Raw genomic sequence first — 7,169 nt, 5'->3', positions numbered from 1 at the left:
TTCAAAGGATTGTGACTTTTTCGATGAGCAGTGGAGTTTTTGAAAGATTGTGACATTTCTAATAAGATACTGATTCATACAACTATTTCTTAACTATAAATAGAGGGTGTTTCCTCTAAATTTTAGTCTATAATTTTTAAAGTTTTCCAATCTTCTTCTTCTTAAAAAAAAACTCAAATGTTATTTGCAACAATTGGTTAAGGTCAAAATTCAATGAACTTTGAGGTACCACATAAGAAAGAGTTGGTGAACAAATTTTAAAAAATCACTCATCAAATCACTCTCTTAATTTCCTATTACGATTTTCATCTTTTACATATTTCAATATTATTCATATCATTTTAGAACATCATTTTAGAATATTTATATGTTTTTAGGTAACCTACATATATTATTTATTAAAAAAACACTTATGTACTATAAATAGTCACAACAATTTCAACCGTCATATTTCTTTGCTCCTTAATCACAAAAATTTATTTCTTATAAATTCTTCGATATTTCTTTTATGAGACAATTTAAGATCATTAAAATTTTTATAAATGATTAATCCCCCATATGTTGACATGGTTCACCAAAGTCCATAGCATGACAATGTAAGTTATCCAAGAAGATATTTCTGTACATAAAAGGAATTCAAATTGGGGCTTTACGTTCGTAGAAATGATCAAGAAGTACTGCGGGTTCGAGCCCCGTCAGTCCCGACGGATCCATTGACGAATTATTCATTAGAATCGACATTAGAAATCTAGTAGTAGTATTTTTTTTTAATTATGTAAGGGGGTAGGTGTAGGGTTTCTGATACAATAAAGTATATGATTGGTTTGAAGAACGTCTCGAGATTCAAGCAATTGCAGATTAAGGTATTTACTTTCTATTAAATAAAAAAAAGAACCGAGAAATGTGCTTTTAAGGGTGCGTTGCTTCACGCAAAAAACCTCTATATATAGTGCGCCAAGGTTTTCATCTCTCATTTTTTTTGTTTCTTCAATTAACTTCTTTTGTATTTTCATTGGATAAAGAATTTTATAATAAGTGTTCACATAACGAGTGAATAGTGACAAATACACACATTGTGAATTATTTTTCTAATAAAATTAACTTGTGGTAGACACAATAATGATAAACAAATACAGAAAATGCACATGATCTTCTTTATTTCTCTTTTTTTTTTCTTTTACTCTCAAACAAAGTAGTTTCTTCCTAATTTTTTGGTTTTTTCTTATTATATGATGTAATTTAACAATTTTTTTAGTAGATATATAAGTAAAAATTAATGAACTACGTAAGGTATAGCTGGAAAGAGATTTCACTCAAATAGAACACTAGAATGAATATAACATCAACATATATTTTTGTCTTCCTACTTCATTGGCTATTAATTGTGTTCCATATATTATTTCTTTTTATATGTTGTAGACAATAAAATTCGCTTCAAGGAAACAATAATCAAGAAAAATAGATTATAGCAACAACCATTTTATTATTTTAAGTCTGAGTATTATAATCTCTATGATTCCTCAAAATTCACTTTTTCAAATATAATTCAAGGAATCTTGAGCTTGAACTTGAACTTGAGATTTATCTTGATCTTGATCTGGATCTTGAAATTGGACTTGGACTTGATCTTGACTTGAACTTTATTTTAAACTTTAACTTGATCTTGATCTTGCACTTGAACCTGAACTTTATCTTGATCTTGATTTTCTAGTTGAATTAAAGGGCTTCGATCTTGATCATGAAGCCAGCGGTCTTGATCTTGATCGTTCTTGATCTTTATTGTACTTGAAACTTGAATGCTTGAATTCTTGAACTCTTGAACTTCTAGAGAAATCTACAGCTTTCGATCCACAAGTTTTCTCTAGCTTCTTATTAAAAGTTTTTGGTCCTCTTTTTCTGAAATATGAGACCCCTATTTATAGTTTTAGAAGAAAGGAGTTTCGATTGGAATAGGAATTCCTTCGGGTAATCAGATTTAAGTGATATGGCATATGAGCTTTATGTCCCGGACTTTAATTAAATTTATATTAATTGAATTTAAACATTAAATCAATTATATTAATCCAAAATATTTATTTTGACAAATATACTTACAAATTTAATATAATCTGAATCATTTAATAAATTTATATTTGAATGAATTTTAAATGATTAAAAATATCACTGTTTCAAGTGTTATCACAATATTTTATTTTTAAAAAACTAGACTTGAAGTATTTTTTAATTAAATAATAATTAGTTGCCGGACTCACACAAGTGAATAATTTAATATACCACTTTAATATATATATATATATATATATATATATATATATATATATATATATATATATATATATATATATATATAAGGTGAAACAGTTAAGTTGGAAGACATACAATCTCACTCCTTGTGGATTGGCAGATAAATTGCCCAAGAATTGACTGCCTCAAACTTTCCCTGTTTCATTCAAATAGAGACCATCACTTGATAATTATCACTTCCCATCTTAAGAATGACTCCTAATTTGGGTCTATTTTGGAGAAGGAAGACCTAGAAAGAAAAATAAAATTAAATCGTAATTGGATTGAGAATTGTAATCCTATTCAACTTCAAATTTATATATATTTTCTATTGTCCTACAAAAAAAAAGTATTGTATTTTGACTAGGAGAAGAATTTCATTCCCATCACATGACATCTATAAACAGATGTATTGTATCCACATTTTTTCTTCAATTATGAATTGTGAGCTACAAGCCTACGACGAAAGGGGCATCATTCAAGGTAATTTTCCTCTTTTTTTTATTTTCGTTACTTTTTCTACAGCTTAACACAACTATCATTGAAAATTCATATCTTATTGTAGAAAAATTAAAAGCATGAACATTTTGATTTTCTAGAAACTAGACTTCTAGATCTCTAACATATCCAAAATTCAGAATTTAATACCTAATATTTTAAAATGATTTTCTGAAGTTTAATATAGATTCTACCATGCTGAAATTTTCAAAGTTGCGTGGCTTAACCAAAACTTTCATGTCTTGATGTAGGAATGCCGAAATCACAAGCCGCTCAATCATTTAGAATATAGACCAAAAGTTCTACAACATATCCAAAATTTAAGATATAATCCCTTCAGAATCTTTCTAGATGATTTTGTAAAGTTAACTTTTAATTCTGTCATGTAGCTGATTTCAGATTTTTGTTGCCTCACAAAATATTTTATATCACAATGTTAGAACATCGTGCCAAAAATGGTTGTGATGGCTTGAAATTATACTTAAAAGAATTATTTATTGCCAAGAAAATATAGTCTCAAATCTAACCTAGCTAGCTTAGCATGACTTTCAAGTCTCAAACCTCTTGACAGGTAACAACTTCTCCTCTAATTTTTTTGTGGTCTTCCACCATTTTTGTAGGAAGGCTTCGAAGGATGATCAATGGAGAAGGTAGTCTTATGAATCAAAGGAATGAATACTCATTCCCACCTAAAACAAGGTAACTTAATGGTACTCTTAAGGCGAATGCGGATATATATATAGATCCCTACCTTAAGAAAGGTAACTTAATGATATTATTAAAGCAAAAGCTGATAGATGTAAATGCCCGCCTTAAGAAAGGTAACTTTATGGTATTGTTAAGGCAAAAGTCGGTAGATGTAAATTTCCGCCTTAAGAAATGTAACTGAATGGTATTCTTAAGGTTAAAGCGGATAGATGCATGTCTCTACCTTAAGAAAGGTAACTTTATGGTATTCTTAAGGCAAAAGCGGATAGATGTAAATCTCCTCCTTAAGAAAGGTAACTTTATGGTATTCTTAAGGTGAAAGAGAATAGATATAAATTTCTGCCTTAAGAAAGGTAACTTTATGGTATTCTTAAGGCGAAAATAGATAGATATAAATTCCCGCCTTAAGAAAGGTAACTTTATGGTATTCTTAAGGCCAAAGAGGATAGATATAAATCCCACCTTAAGAAAGGTAACCTTTATGGTATTCTTATGGCAAAAGAGGATAGATATAAATCTCCACCTTAAGAAATGTAACTTTATGGTATTCTTTAGGCGAAAATGGATAGATAAAAATCCCCGCCTTAAGAAAGGTAATTTTATGGTATTCTTAAGGAGAAAGAGAATAGATATAAATCCCTCCTTAAGAAAGTTAATTTAAAGGTGTCAAGACTTAAAAACTTCTACTGTCAGACTTGAATAATTTGAACATTTCAAGTTGCAGACTTAAATGATTAAAAGACCTCAACCTGTTGAAGAATTTGAAGACCTCAACTTGCAGACTTGAAAAATTTGAAGACTTCAACATGTATACTTGAAGAATTTAAAGACCTCAACTTGCGGACTTAAAGAATTTGAAGACTTCAACTTGTAAACTTAAAGAATTTGAGGACTTCAACTTGTAAACTTAAAGAATTTGAGGACTTCAACTTGTAGACTAAGGATTTCAACTCGAAGACTTAAAGAATTTGAAGAGTTCGACTTGCAGACTTAAAGGATTTGAGGACTTCAACTTGCAAACTTTTAAAAAATTAGAAGACTTCAACTTGCAAAAAAGAATTTGAAGACTTCAACCTGCAGACTTAAAGAATTAAAAGGAATCAACTTGTTGACTTGAGAATTCAACTTGAATACTTGCAGAATTTAAAGACTTCAGCTTGGAGATTTAAAGAAATTGAGGACTCCAACTTGTAGACATACATATTTTAACTCGCAGACTTGAAGGATTTTAAGACTTCAACTTGCAGACTTAAAGAATTTGAAGACTTCCGCTTGCAGAAAAGAATTAGAAGACTTCAAGTTGCAGAGTCAAAGAATCTGAAGACTTCCACCTGGAGACTTAAAGTATTTGAAGACTTCAACTTGCATTGTTGAAAGATTTGAAGACTTCATCTCGCATACTCGGGGAATTTGAGGACTTTAGCTTGCATACTTGGAGGATTTGAAGATTTCAACTTGCATACTCAGGGAATTTGAAAACTTCAATCTCAAAGAAACTTAAAGCATAATGTTAACGGAACTCATACTTATTTAAAGGCTTGCCCCCATCTATTGACCAATCAATAATTCGTACAAGTCTAAAGTTTGATGAGACAAAAGATAAAAGAAAATACTTATTGATTTCCATTGCTTCAACTTTCATATAAGATCAAGTGGGAACATGTGATTTTTTTTACACTCGTGCAACTCAACTTAGAATATGGTTCTAAGTGCCTACATACCTCAGTAAACAGGATAAAGCCACAACGTAGTTTTGGGGAATTGAGTATTTTTTTGTTGTTGTGGTGTCATACACAATTTATACTCTTGTGTGACTGGAGTAACATGTAGCTTAGGCTTGTAGGTTAAGAAGCATCATCTTATTTCAAGGGTAGTACCTCTTTAGGAATTTGGCGTTAATAGGACCGACCCTTGTTCCATCAACATCAATAAGCTTGTATGCACCATTTGAATATGATTCTTGTGTTATATGGTCCATCGCACTTTGAGGTAAATTTGCCCTCATACTTGTGTGAGGTAATGATGGGTCTTCTTGTCTCGAGAACTTTGTCTCCAACTTGGAAGCACCCTAAGCGAACCTTCTATTAAAGCACGAGATACACAAGCTTGATAACATTCAAGGTTTTTTTTGGGTTTCTAGCCTCTTTTCATCACGTGTTTCTGACTCAGCAAGATGAAATTGAGCATTTTCTTATTTAGTGAATTCTTCTTGAATAGATATCTCAAATAAGGTATTTGATGCTCAAGTGGCAAGACTGCTTCAACTCCAAAAGCAAGTGAATATGGTGTTGCTTAAGTTATAATATGGTACGTCGTTCTATGAAGTTCGGAAGACAAGTTTATTGCATCAATCTGCCTGATAGGAAGAGTTAGTCCTCTTAATGTATCTTCTTGAAGGTGAAATGATTGACTTCCTCTTTCTTTACTTTTGGAACATAGCAAAGTCCATAAGTTAGTTTCTTCTTTAAAACCTGATATTTCCTTCATTAAGATTGGAACAAAGTTCTTTAGTGTCAACTTTTGCCTTTCCGACAGCCCTATCGATTCTTTTGCTTGTGATCATGTCAGACTTAATTGATTTTACATCATTAGATTTTGTCTTATTAACAACATGACCCTTCAAATAGAATTTTGCATTAGCAAAGTGTTTCTCAACTTAGGTGAAAGGATTATATCCGTAACTATCTTCTTTTGAATCCCGCCTCCAAGATACTTTAAACATTGATAGTAAGAAGATGAGATGATCTTATTCTAATGTACTCAAGGCGTGCCAAGCAATATATTGTATGATGTCGTTGCATAGATAAAGTGAATCTATGCACTTGATCACAAATCTTTCATCTGGATTTCTAATTTAACAGAGTCTATGGACCTCTGCCCCACTTGATTGAATCATTGTATCAACACGACCTCCACTAAGTTCTTCAGTAATGATGTTCAATTTTTTTAATGTGTGGAATGGCAGAATGTTGACTCTTGATCCTTCATCTATTAAGAATCTATTTATCTTCTTCTCTAGCACGTGACCCACCATATACAGAAAATGATTATGTAGTGTTTCACCAAAGAAAAGATCATCATCTGTGAATGTGATTTTCATATCATTGACAAGATTTCCCTTGTTGCCTTTTCTTCGCCACTAGAAGACACTTTTTTGTAAGACTACTAAAGTTGTTCCTTCATTGTCAGTTGGAGACACCCTCATTGCTTCTTATTTATCAACATTAAAACATGACGCCTCAACATTTTATTGAGTATACTTTGTGCGCAACCAACTTGGTAAGAATTCCTCTAGAGTTATAGGATGTTGGGGTTTCTAGTAGTGATGCACTTCTACCTTTGCCTTCTTTGGGCGCTTGATTGATTTTTCTTCACCAGATTTTTCACCGTCTTCTTTATAAATTGTTTCTCTAATGATTTCTTTCGTAAGCTTGACTTGTTGTATCTTCTCTTAGCAACAAGAATCCAACCTTCTTCAGCATCTATATAAGCTTGAGATTTCTCTTCTCCAATTAATTTCTTCATGCTTTCAGAGACACGCATTTGGACTAGATCGAGTGAGCCGAATGTAATTGAGACTTGTTTAGAACTAGCTTTATCATCATCAATAAAAATCTTTTTTCTCTAACCAATCGCATCACTCCATCATTGAAGACAAAACATTTTTCTAGAGGTCGACT

At 31.5% G+C, this 7,169-nt stretch overlaps 1 long non-coding RNA gene across 1 annotated transcript; it reads left to right on the top strand.

The window, feature by feature from the left end:
• Positions 1 to 3,236: 3,236 nt before the first annotated feature.
• On the top strand, positions 3,237 to 5,109 carry LOC104648216 (uncharacterized). Its single transcript, XR_002028148.3, has 2 exons — positions 3,237 to 3,480; positions 4,214 to 5,109. It is a non-coding gene; the product is annotated as an uncharacterized lncRNA (long non-coding RNA).
• Positions 5,110 to 7,169: the final 2,060 nt, after the last annotated feature.

Source organism: Solanum lycopersicum, chromosome 7 (genome assembly GCF_036512215.1).
Source record: "Solanum lycopersicum chromosome 7, SLM_r2.1".
Taxonomy (NCBI): domain Eukaryota; kingdom Viridiplantae; phylum Streptophyta; class Magnoliopsida; order Solanales; family Solanaceae; genus Solanum; species Solanum lycopersicum.
Note: the sequence above shows the minus strand (reverse complement) of the source record. Positions and strands in the feature narration are given on the sequence as shown.